Consider the following 13,778-nt stretch of genomic DNA (forward strand, 5'->3'; position numbering starts at 1 on the left):
ATATGTATCCAGAAAAAAAATCCTGCAAATCAATGAGATAAATAAAAATCCAAGTAAAAAATGTTCAAGGAAGATAATCAAAATGGTCAATAAACATATAACAAGTTGCTCAAAATGCAACAAATTCAAATTAAAACTAAGAAGAGATATTGGTACATTCCCACCAGAATGCCTAAAATTAAAGAAACCCCATCCCCTTACAATATTAGATGTTGATAGTGATGTGGAACAACTCTAACATATGATGCTGGTTGAAGTGTAAGTTGGCATAATCACTTTCAAAAATAACTTGGTAGTAGCTACATAAATATATGTATAACCCTACAATCCAACACATCTATTCTTGGGAATATACCCAATAGAAATGAGTATAGCTTGTGACGAAAAACATTTATAAGAAAATTAATGGTAGCATGAGTTATAATAACCCCAATCAGAAACAAGCCAAATACCCACCTACAGTAAACTGGATGTATACACTGTTAGGTTTATTCAAGGAAATAGTACCTGCAATAAAAAAAGAAGAGACCACTAACAAGCCACATAGACATAGATGGATCTAATGTAATTTTGAGCAAGACAAGTCAGATGCAAATAAGTGTATCCTGTTATTTCACATTCTATAAACTGCAACAATAGGCAGATTGATTTTTGGAGATAGAAGTCAGATTAGTGGTTGCCTTTGAGGGCAGTAAGCACTAGGAAGGAACATAAAAGAGTCTTTTAGGGTGCTTGTAATATTCTCTCTCTTAATCTAGATGGTGGTTACATGGATGTGTTTACCTAGTAAAAAATTCACTGAGCTGTACACTTAATATTTGTGCACTTCATGCTATACTTGGATAACATGTCTACTAAAAAGAAATAGTACAGCCTATTAACTGAAAGTTGATGTTCACATGATGCTCACATAATGTTCACACACATACATACATGTATCACTTGAAGGAATTCAATGAAACAAAACAAAACAAACATATTTTGAGTGATAAAGTCAGCTTACATGCCTTCTGCTTAAGGACTTTTATTTCATTCTGTACCAACTAAAAATTGATAATGATTTTTTTCTTCATGTAAAAATTATATTAGGCATAAAAGTAAGGTAATATATAATTTATAATGCCTTTATTTTACTTTCAAATCTTATAGTCCAAGAAAAATATTACATAGTAACAGTTCCCTGGTGATACAACAATTAAGTGGGAACGATTATTATAGAACTGCATTTCTAGTAAATGCAGATTTAGAAGATAAAATCCACTCTTAAATACAGAGGGCTGGAATATAAGACTCTGGAAGGCAGGCCCAGCTTGGAGGTGGCTGATGCGGGGATGCTGGCCTGTGCATGGGCAAGGCTCCCTTGTTTCTGCTCATGGTAGAGCCTGGGGCTGAGGGGCAAGTGGCAGAGAAGAGATGGTTGTTTTATCCTATTCATAGAAAGGAACAGAGTCAGGCAAATGAAGGAACAGGAATAAGTTCCAAACAAAGAATAAGATAAAACTTTAGAAAAAGACCTTAATCAAACACAGATTAAGTGATATATGACTTTGATAAAGAGTTCAAAGTCATGGTCATAAAGATGCTCACTGAACTCAGAAGAATGGGTGAAGAGTGAAAACTTCCACCAACAGCCGGAAAATACAAGAAAGTACCAAAGAGAAGTCACAGAATTGGAGAGTATGCCCATGCTCCTTAAGTTTCCAGTTATAAGAATAACTTAGAAGGTGAAATTTTTGCTCATTGAAAAAGTGTAATGTTTCTAAACATACTGCCATTTTTCTAGAGTTCACATTTTTATTATTGTTTGATGTCTGAGAAACTTAGCCTCAATCCATCCAAGGTATTTTTCTAAGTACCACAGGTAAGAGTAATCCTGAATAGAGGCTGTAAGATATGGTCTCTACAGTCTTTTTGTGGGAATGCAACTATTACACGAAACTAGTAGGCATAAAGCAGAAAAAAGACAGTCTGTAATAATATGATATCTTCAGCAAAATTAAGTGCCATCTATGTCTGGCAAAGGCAGTGAGTGCTGATGTCAGGTCAGAGAACAAAGTCAAACAATGTTTCTGAATTCTTCATCAAAGAAAAAGTTGACCTAGAGTCGGGCCTTGAATAACTAGTAAAATCTGGACAGTTATAAAAAAGGGGCAAGGATACTGAGTTTATTTAGCAATGTCAGACAGTGTGTGGGAAAAACACAAACCAGGAAAGACTACCAAGTTTAGTTCGCTGATATTAGAGGCAGAGTGAAGATTAGAGGAAAACTGAAACAAGCAAAATGGCCCCAACTATGAGCGCTCTAGCTCCATGCTTTTCTAGTACGGAGTGCATACGGACCATCTTGCTGAATGGTGGACTGTGATTTCGCGGGCTTGGTTTGGGCCTGAGATAGTGCATTTCAAACAAAGTCCTAGGTGACACCAATGCTGCTGGTCTGCGGGTGCACTTTGAGCAGCAAGGGTCTAGAATGCATAAAAAGATTTCAAATTTGATAGGATGGAAAACAAGGTTTTGGGGACCAGAGAGGGGGAAGATACAGGTAGATCATGGTACTAATGAAAACAACAATAATAACCATTTATTGAATTTTTATATAAATCATCTCCAATTCTCATATTAGTCTGTTACAGAAGCAATCACAAAGGAGCCAATAATATCAATGTTAAAAACAGGGATGAAGAGGGAGACAAGGACTTTATTAAGGCCAGATAAGTCAGAGAGGACTAAGAAAGTAATGAAGACACAATTCACAGTGGCATGCTTTGGGGTTTGCTTTAGAATCCCATATCAATATTAAAGTGTAGATGACACGGGGTTGTCTTGATGGTCTGGAATGGCTTTGAAGCAATCAAACAGACCTCCACCTGAGCTTGCAATGTCTTCTTTTATATTCATAAAAAAGGGAAGCAAATACAGTTTGGCTTCATAAAGAAAAGTGCTGAGGCTATGTTCTTTCCTTTTGGTTGTTTGCCGGTCTTAACCTCCCTCGCCCAGTAAGTCATTTGCTTCTGGTTTGTAATTACCTGGTGTAACAGTCTGAGCTCATATTAGGGACCAGAGACCATAAAGAATATCATGGGATGTATATTAGTTACCTGTAGATTGAGCACCGAAATTTCAGGCTCTCGCCTTACAAGGCAGATTTGGGGTTTGTAAGATAGTATAAAAAAATGTGTAGAAATTTGAGTATAAAAAAATAAGGAAAACCGTTCCTAGGTCTGGTTGTGATGAGTAATTTGGCAGCTCCTTAGAAGGTTAAGAGGGTGGACTGGCCGCCCTACTCTTCTAGGAAGTCAAGGGAAATGCTGGTAGGAGAGCCGTGTTAGGATAGATGAATGACCTGCCCTGTCAACGCTATTCAGAGGTCAATGTCCTTGGGGAGGAGGATCTAAGGGCAGATGCCTGTAGAGTATGCTCTCTGCCCCTGCTTGACTTTCTATTGGCAATGTATGAATTTTCAATATGTGTTTATACAGCTGCTCAAGTCAAGCTTTGTGCTAGAAAATAGAAACTCTAGGCAGGAAAACTCCCTTTTCAAAATTAGGAAAGATATTCAGAAGTTAGCAAAAGCATATGTGTTCTGCTCATCTTAAAATATTGTCAGTGTCAGGTGCGTGAAACTTTCAGATAAAGAGATATGTGGGGCAATGAGAAATGTGCTTAATTTCCGATAATTTTTACTCATTTTTATCACAAAGTAATCCATTATCATAAAAACAGTAAAATACCAACAAGTAGAAGAGAAAGTAATCACCCATAGTACCGCAACTTAGTTGACATTTTGGGGTGTGTTTTTCCAATCTCTCTTCTATGCATATTTTATTTGCTCTTTGACACAGTTGTCAGTGTCCATATTAATTTGAATCCTGCTTTTGAAAGTTAACGTACTGATTCTCAACAGATGAAGCCTTCTGGTGGTGTTCCTTATGTTGAAATTATCAAGCATTTCATTCTTGGGAGGTTAAGAGGATGAATATGAATGGATAGTTCTATTAAATGGAATGCACAGCCCAGAAAACGGCCTTTTCTTTAGTGCTAAGACTTTGAAAATGTAGTTTAAAACCTTTTTAATCTTTACTTCTGATCAGACCTTTAAAAGGAGATTGCAGTGTGAGGAAGTCCTGGGATGGAGCCCACATTGGCCTCCTTCTCCCTCTCCTGCTCTACCTGCTTGTGCATGCTCTCTCTCTCTCTCTCTCTCTCACATAAATAAATAAAATCTTTAAAAAAAAGTTAAGTGTAGGGTTTGGTGTAGATAAAAGATACTGGGATGATTTCTTTACCCTCACTGACTACCACTATGACCTTAAATTTCCTTTTTTAATTTGAAAGATACATTATTAAAGTGAATCTTACATAAAATAAAATGCACTCATTTTTGTACATACAGCCCGATGAATTTTGACAAAAATTCTATACTCATGTAACTACTACGACAATCAAGATTTAGAATAATACTAACCTTCTGAAAAGATCTCTTGTGCTGCTTTTCATCCACTTTCTTCCCATCCCCAGCCCTGAGCAACCCCCAATCTATTTGCTATTCCATAGATTAGCTTTGCCTGTTCTAGAATTTTATATAAATGGAGTCATATAGTAAATGTTCCATTGCATTTGGTTTCTTTTACTAAGTAAAATATTTTTGAGATTCATTTGTGTTGTTGTATGTATCAATTTGTTCCCTTCTATTTCTAAATAGTGTTCCCTTGTATATGGGCATTTCAGTTTGTATATCCATTCTCAAGGGACATGTAGAAGGTTTCCAGAAACATTCATGTATAGCTTTTTTGTAAGAATACAGGCTTCCATTTCTCTTTGATAAAATACCTTAGGAACACCTGTGTTTGCCTGTGTCTTATGATAAGTATGTTTAACTTTGCAGGAAACTGCCAGACTGTTTTCCAGAGTGGTTGTGTAATTTTTTATTTCTAGCAACAATGTATCAGAGTTCCAGTTGTTTGGAATCTTCATCACCACTCAATGTTTCAGACACCTTAGGAGTGTGAAGGGACATCCAATGTAGTTTTTTTTTAATTTAATTTAATTTTTTATATTTTTAATTTAATTTAATTTAATTTTCAATGTACTTTTAACATGCATTTCCCTAATGACTACGGGTGCTGAGCATCTTTTCATGAACATGTTTTGTTTGAGGATTTATATACTTTCATTGGGGAAGTGTCTGTTCAAATATTTTGCTCATTTTTTTAAATAGGCTGTTTGCTTGCTTGAGTTGCTTAAAAACAGCTTTACTGAGGTATAATTGATATAAATAAATTAATATTTCAAGGCACTATTGGTATGTTTTGGTATGTGTGTACACATGAAACCATCACTACGATCAAAATAGTGAACATATCCATCACTCCATTACTTCATGCTTTTTTGCCTGGACTCCATGCAAACTGTCAACCCCTTAACTACTAGCATCCCCAAGCAACCGCTGATATGCTTTTTAAATCTAAAGAACTCTTCATATTTTAGTGGTTGCTTTTGTTGCTTTTACATGTATGACAGGTTATAAACTCTACCATAGAGAGTTATTATTTTTGTTTAAAAACCAATTCTATTTTATTTATACCCCTTTGAATTTTTACTGGGTATTAAATATTCATCTTTAATAATAGTCTACCTTCAAATTATGTTATACTACTTCTTGTGTAGTATAAGAAACTTATAACTGTATACTCCAAATTCCTCTCACCTATCTTCTGTTCTAGTTTTTTATCTCTCATACTTTGGATTTGATGTGTTTCATCATTTTTGGAAAATTCTTGGCCATTTTGTGCTCAAATATATCTTCTACCTAATTCTTTCTTTCTTCTCCTTTAGGATTCAATTATACAAATTTTGGACTGTTCGATAATTCTAGGATCCTCTTTCTGTTGTTTTTTTAATTTCATTTTTTTGTCTTTGTGCTTTGATTTATGAAATTTCTATTGTCCTATTTTCCAGTTTACTGATTCTTTCCTTAGTTGTGTTGAGTCTTCTTTCTTTTAAAGGTTATTTATTTATGAGAGATAGAGATAGAAAGAGAGAGAGGGAGAGAGAGAGAGAGAGAGAGAGGCAGAGACATAGGCAAGGGAGAAGCAGGTTCCATGCAATGAGCCCAACATGGGACTCAATCCCGGGTCTCCAGGATCACGCCCTGGGCTGAAGGCGGCGCTAAACCGCTGAGCCACCCGGGCTGCCTTGTATTGAGTCTTCTAATGAGCCTGTCAAAGGCATTCATCTTGGGACTCCTGGGTGGCTCAGCGGTTGAGCATCTGCCTTCGTCTCAGGGTTTAATCCTGGGGTCCTGGGATTGAGTCCTGCATTGGGCTCCCCACAGGGAATAAATAAACAAAATCTTAAAAAAAAACCAAAACAAAGGTTTTCATCTTGTTACCATGCTTCTTATTTCTATTATTTCCACTAGATTTTTCCATCTATTGGCTAAAATTCTCCTCTCAATACATTTTGTCCATTTTTTAAACTAGAGCCACTGATATATTTTTAATTAACATATTGCTACATTATTAGTTTCAGAGATAGAATTTAGGGATTCATCAGTTGCATACAACATACAAGTGCTCATCATACCACGTCCCTTCCTTAATGCTGCGCATCACCCAGTTACACCATCTCCCACCCACCTCCCTTCCATTAACCCTCAGATTTCTATAGTTAAGGGTGTTTTATGGTTTGTCTTTCTGTTTTCATCTTATTTTATTTTTTCTCCCTTTCCCCTATGTTTTTTTGTTTTATTTATTCAATTCCGCATGCGAGTGAAATCATACGGTATTTGTCTTCCTCCGACTGACTTAAAGCCATTGACATATTAAGAGCACATATTTTTATTTATTATTTTTTTAAGATTTTTTATCTATTTACGACAGACACACACACAGAGAGAGAGAGAGAGAGAGAGAGAGAGAGAGGCAGAGACACAGACACAGATAGAGGGAGAAGCAGGCTCGGTGCAGGGAGCCTGACTGGTGACTCGACCCCTGGTCCCCAGGATCATGCCCTGGGTCGAAAGTGGCGCTAAACCGCTAGGCCACCAGAGCTACCCAAGAGCACATATTTTTAATTCTCTGTCTGATAGTTTCAATATCTGTTTTCATCTTGGGTCTGGTTATGCTTATTCCTTCATCTCTTCACAAGGGATTTTTTTTTCTCCTGAGTGCTTATATATACATAGAACAGTAAAGACCAAAGTAAGCAGAATATATCTCTAGAAATGGGCAAGGCTTTTTCTTCTAAGTCATTATTGCTGGAGTTTGTATCCAAGTACTCAGGAGTGAGCTGATTTGTGTTTGTGTGTTGTTGCTATGATTATCTTCTGTGCACAACCAACTGCAAATCTCTCTACCATTACCTTATATATATGGTATGGGTTGCTACAGAGTTACGTTTCTTCTCCACCTTCTACTTTTGTCCTTCTTTGTGCCAATGCTTAAGAGGGGGTTTTGCCTCCATCTTGTTAACTTTCTTTTAATGGAAAACTGTGAGTGTTTGCTACTCTTTATGGCCTAGAGGTGGAGCAAAGGTGATTCTGTATATCCTAGCCCAGTCTTAGGTTTTAGGCATGCCATCTGTCTTTGGTTCCCAATGGGGAGCTTTCTCAGTGATCCTGCTTCTCTTCTATGTGGCAGCCAAATTGCCATGGTGGGTCTTATGTTTGAAAATTTTCAGCCCCTCTCCAGCAATAGGAGACCATCCACTGTCTGGGTTTTCTATTCTTTCTCCAGGGAAACAGGAACGTTTTATTTTACCCTTTCCTCAGATTCAAAGGGCCTTCATCTATGCCCTAGAAGCAATAGGTTTTCTGCCCTTTGCCTACTGGGCTAAGAGTTTTATTCCACAGGGGAGAGGCATCTGATGGAGCTTCGGGATTTCTTCACAGCAGTGGTTGCACCCTTCCCAGGTCTATAGTACTGAGAAAGGATTTCTTTGGTCTCTTGCCTTGCCCAAAGCCTTTTCCCTTGGTGCCCAGTGTCGGTTGAAAAGAACCTGCAAATGGACCCTTCTTTGGTCAGCAGTTCCCACATTCAGCTACAATTTAGCCAGAGCTCACTTCCTTTCTCTTTAGAAGGGCCTGTCTTTTCTTAGATTTCAGGTCACTTAGTTGCTTTGTGATATTAGTCCTCTGATGGACACAAGAAGAATGATTATTTGGGGGGTTATATGACTTTCTATTATTGCTGGGTGTGATTAACACTTTCAGAACCTTTTTAATACACTCCCATAGATATATATGTCTTTAAAGCATTAATAAAATATTTTATGTTGGGATATACTTGATATATTTTTCCTTTTTCTTTAGAGATAAAATATTTGATATGCATAGCCTTTGGTTCTATTCCCTGAGCTGCTTTGAAGCTTCTTTTTGAAAAAGAAGTCTATGACATTCTACAATATTAACTGTATGAATGATTTGGGGTGGTGGAAATGAGGAGACTTTTACTAGCCTGTATTCAACTAGCTGTGGCAAGCTGGAAACATCTGGGAAATTACCAGAAGAATAATTTATAGACACAGAAACAGACTTTTGGGCATTCTAGTATTTTTTGCCCACAAAAGTCTAAGCATTGAAACCCTGCTTCAAAGTATAATGTGAATTGTGTTATTGGGAATGAGGTGGCAATGTTACCTATATATACATTAAGCTAACCTTGAAAACAAATAAAAATATTTACTAATGACTTGAATGAGGGAGATCCTATGCAAATAGTTCAAGCAACAAAACTATTACCATAAATGATTTATTCTCAAGAAGTGGCTATGATAGATATGTCATATGTTAACCCTTTAGTGAGTGGGATTGCTCTGAATGGTTGAGATTTCTTAGTCCACTGATGGTAATGTGCTTGGAAAACAATTTTCCCTAATATCAGCAATTTCTTCTGTTATAGAAGAAGTATTTTATTATTTTTAACTACAGTAGGCCAACAGGATATTGTATACATTCTTTAATGAGATTCCCTGGCAAATCATTAGTATATGACCAATGTACATTAACCTACCTTTGCAGAAAAATAATGGGTTAATAATTTTGACAGTTTGGCTTCTCATGTCAAGTTTTTTTTTTTTTTAAAGATTTTATTTATTTATTTATTCATGAGAGACACACACAGAGAGAGGCAGAGACACAGGCAGAGGAGTGGCAGGCTCCATGCAGGGAGCCTGATGTGCGACTCCATCCCGGGACTCCAGGATCACACCCTAGACTGAAGGCGGCGCTAAGCCATTGAGCCACCCGGGCTGCTCTCGTGTGAAGTTTTGAAGATGAAGCACTAAATGCAACATAATTTTAATCCTTTTCTGGAAATATATCATTGATGTAGAATAACACAAAATGATGCAAATTGTAGGGGAAATAAGATATACATTTAATATAAATATGCGTGTGATGAAAATATTAACTTCCAGGTAATGAAAGAGTATTCATATTGGCATGAGAACTCATTTTTTTTCCATTTTGTGGCTTTTAAATTGTGATGAAGTAAAGAAATTACCCTTTTGACAGTACATTGAGTCCCTTTGAGGAATAACTACTGCACTCTCATAGGGTTATGTTTTTTATTTTTTTAAAGAAAAAACTGAACTCTTCTTTCTTCCTTCCCTGTCTCGTTCTTAAGTATGCTAGTGGAGATTTATGTTTTAGAGTTGGTCAAGTCAAATAAGACAATAGTTGAAGTTTTTAAAATTGGTTTGTAGATTTTATTAATTTTGCTCTTTTTTAGGCTGCTATTAATTATTTTTAAATATTTGAATTAATTGCATTTATCATAAATTAGACCCGAGGCTTACTTATGCATTCTCATGGAGGATGCAATTAAAAATATGAAAAGAAACAAAAACAACAGTTAGGACTTCTGCAAACTCAGCTTGCTTAATGTTTCAGAGTACTGTTAATAAAATTAACATAACTAATTTGTATTTCTGAGTTCTGAGTGGATAAATAGATATTAAAAAAGGAAAAATCTTCTTTGTGATCAAAGTGAAATAAAAAAAGCAAGATTCCCTTTACAAATGTAAAAAAAAAAAAAAGATTTTAACTCAGGGCATTTTGGTAGAAGCCAAAATCTATATCTCAGAAATGTGTCTATAGACAGGATTCTTATCTAGGACTAGATTGTGATTTGATTCAGTAGGCAAAATATTTATAGAATGACAAAAATGAAGTTATCTCCTGTGTATTATATGCTACTAGTATCCTTTGATCATTGTGATAAACCAAAAACAAGCAAACAAACAAAAAAAACATTCTACAGATTTCCAGTGTACCCCTTGGGAGCAATACTGTTCTGTTTAGATCCCCAGGCTTACCCAACACAAGGCCAAAGAACTATTGAGGACCAACAACCTCAAATTTTTGAACTTGAAAAGCAGATATACTAGCTGTGACTGACTGACTTAGCAGAACTTAGAAAGCTGACCTGAAGCCAGCAGTCAAGAAAACGGATAATTAAACAATAAATAAAAAGACTAAAGAATTTGTGACCATATGTTTCTCTAGGATGGCGGTAAATGTAGGGCCAAAAGCAAAATTGTATGGGAATCTGTTTTAAATTAAGTCTGGAGGGAGGCACTGACTAAAAAAATATTAAAAAAAATTAAATGAATATCTCCCCCTGAATGTGACATCTCTATTTCTAACTGTTGATTTCATTTGATTTCCAGAATCCTGGCAGCCAGTATTGTACCATCTGAACAGTGGCTTGAAGGATTCTTCTCAGGGTCTCTCAATAACCTAAGAAGAGCTAAAAATAATGATTTAAGGGTTACCTGACAAAACCAGTCAGATAACCATACAATGAAAAATCCCTGCTTCACTTTTATAAGCAAGCCCCGTTCTAGAGCTCAGATCCTCAAATTAATTCATAAAGCCCCATGCTGACAGAGGAGTGGGAAGTCAAGTATTACTTTGTGCCAAAGCTAGAGACTCAAATAAACAAACCAGTGCAACCTGGGGGGAAAGAAAGAGAACTAGACTGGGGTCAGAAGACTCCAAAAAATGATCATTCATGTCCTTATCAAAGAAAAATATTACATCCTTCAAGTGGTTGTTATAAAAAGGAAGACCGGAGTGGGGGTGGGGCAAAATGGTGGGGGAGTAGGGTCCCCAAGTCACCTGTCCCCACCAACTTACCTAGATAACTTTCAAATCATTCTGAAAACCTATGAATTTGACCTGAGATTTAAAGAGAGAACACCTGGAGTGCTACAGAGAGAAGAGTTTGTGCTTCTAACAAGTACAACTCGTTTTTAGCCACTCTGCACTGAGCAAAATGACTAGAAAGAACTCACCAAAAAGAAAGAATCAGAAATTTTACTCTAAACAGAGTTACAGAATTTGGGTTACAATTCAATGTCAGAAAAGCCCATTCAGAAGCACAATTATAAAGCGACTGGTGGCTCTGGAAAAAAGCATAAAGGATTCAAGAGACTTCATGACTGCAGAATTTAGATCTAATGAGGCCGAAATTAAAATCATTTAAATGAGATGCAAACCAAACTGGAGGTCCTAAAACGAGGATTAAAGAGGTAGAAGAAAGACTGAATGAAATAGAAGACAAGTTGATGGCAAGGAAGGAAGCTGAGGAAAAAAGAGAAAACCAATTAAAAGATCATGAGGAAAGGTTAAGGGAAATAAATGACAGCCTCAGAAGAAAAAAAAAAAAACTACGTTTAATTGGGGTTCCAGAGGGCGCTGAGAGGGACAGAGGACCAGAAAATATATTTGAACAAATCATAGCTGAGAACTTCCCTAACTTGGGGAGGGAAACAGGCATTCAGATCTAGGAGATAGAGAAGTTCCCCCCTAAAATCAATAAAAACCATTCAACACCTTGACATTTAATAGCGAAACTTGAAAATTCCAAAGATAAAGAGAAAACCCTTAAAGCAGCAAGAGACAAGACATCCTTAACTTACATGGAGAGAAATATCAGATTGATAGCAGACCTCACCACAGAGACCTGGCAGGCCAGAAAGGGCTGGCAGGATATATTCAAGGTCCTAAATGAGAAGTACATGCAGCCAAAAATACTTCATCCAGCAAGGCTCTTATTCAGAATAGAAGGAGAGATAAAGAGCTTCCAAGATAGGCAGAAACTGAAAGAATACGTGACCACCAAACCAGCTCTGCAAGAAATATTAAGGGCGACTCTATGAAAGAAAGAGGAAGTCCAAAGAAACGATCCACAAAAACAGACTGAATAGGTATTATGATGACACTAAATTCAATAGTAACTCTGAACGTGAATGGGCTTAATGATCCCATCTTTGATGGGATAAAAAAACAAGATCCATCTATTTGCTATCTACAAGAGACTCATGAGATCTAAAGACACCTCCAGCCTTAAAAATAGAAGGTTGGAGAACCATTTACCATTCAAATGGCTCCCAAAAGAAAGCAGGGGTAGCCATCCTCATATCAGATAAATTAAACTTTATCCCAAAGATTGTAGTAAGAGATGAAGAGGGACACTATATGATACATACCATCCAACAAGAGGACCTAAAAGCATGAATATTTATGCCCCTAATGTGGGAACTGCCAAGTATATCAATAAATTAATAACTAAAGTAAAGACAAACTTAGATAATAATACACTAATACTGGGAGACTTCAACAAGGTACTTTCTGCAAATGACAGAGCTTCTAAGGACAACATCACCAAAGAAACAAGAGCTTTAAATGATACACTGGACCAGATGGATTTCACAGATATTTACAGAACATTACATCCAAATGCATCTGAATACACATTCTTCTCAAGTGCACATGGAACTTTCTCCAGAATAGACCACATACTGGGTCACAAATCAGGTCTTAACTGCTACCAAAAGATTGGGATTGTCCCCTAAATATTTTCAGACCACAATGCTTTGAAACTTGAACTCAATCACAAGAAGAAATTTGGAAGAAACTCAACACGTGGAGGTTAAAGAGCATCCTGCTAAAAGATGAAAGGGTCAACCAGGAAATTAGAGAAGAATTAAAAAGACTCATTGAAACTAATGAGAATGAAGATACAACCATTCAAAATCTTTGGGATAAAGCAAAACCACTCCTGAGAGGGAAATACATCGTAATACAAGCCTCCCTCAAAAAACTGGAAAAACTCAAATGCACAAGCTAACCTTGCACCTAAAGGAACTGGAGAAAGAACAGCAAATAAAACCTACACCCAGCAGAAGAGAGTTAATAAAGATTCAAGCCCAACTCAATGAAATAGAGACCAGAAAAACTGTAGAGCAGATGAACAAAACCAGGAGCTGTTTCTTTGAAAGAATTAATAAGATAGATAAACCATTAGCCAGCCTTATTAAAAAGAAAAAAGACTCAAATTAATAAAATCACGAATGAAAAAGGACAGATCACCACCAATACCAAGGAAATACAAACGATTTTAAAAACATATTATGAGCAGCTATACAGCAATAAATTAGGCAATCTGGAAGAAATGGACACATTTCTGGAAAACCACAAACTACTAAAACTGGAACGAAGAAATAGAAAACCTGAACAGGTCAATAACCAGGGAGGAAATTGAAGCAGTCATCAAAAACCTCCCAAGACACAAGAGTCCAGGGCCAGATGGCTTCCCAGGGGAATTCTATCAAACTTTTAAAGAAGAAACAATACTTATTCTACTAAAGCTGTTCTGAAAGATAGAAAATGATGGAATACTTCCAAACTCGTTTTATGGGGCCAGCATCACCTTAATTCTAAAACCAGACAAAGACCCCACCAAAAAGGAGAACTATAGACCAATATCCCT

This window comes from Canis lupus, chromosome 30, assembly GCF_011100685.1.
Source record: "Canis lupus familiaris isolate Mischka breed German Shepherd chromosome 30, alternate assembly UU_Cfam_GSD_1.0, whole genome shotgun sequence".
In the NCBI taxonomy this organism is placed as follows: domain Eukaryota; kingdom Metazoa; phylum Chordata; class Mammalia; order Carnivora; family Canidae; genus Canis; species Canis lupus.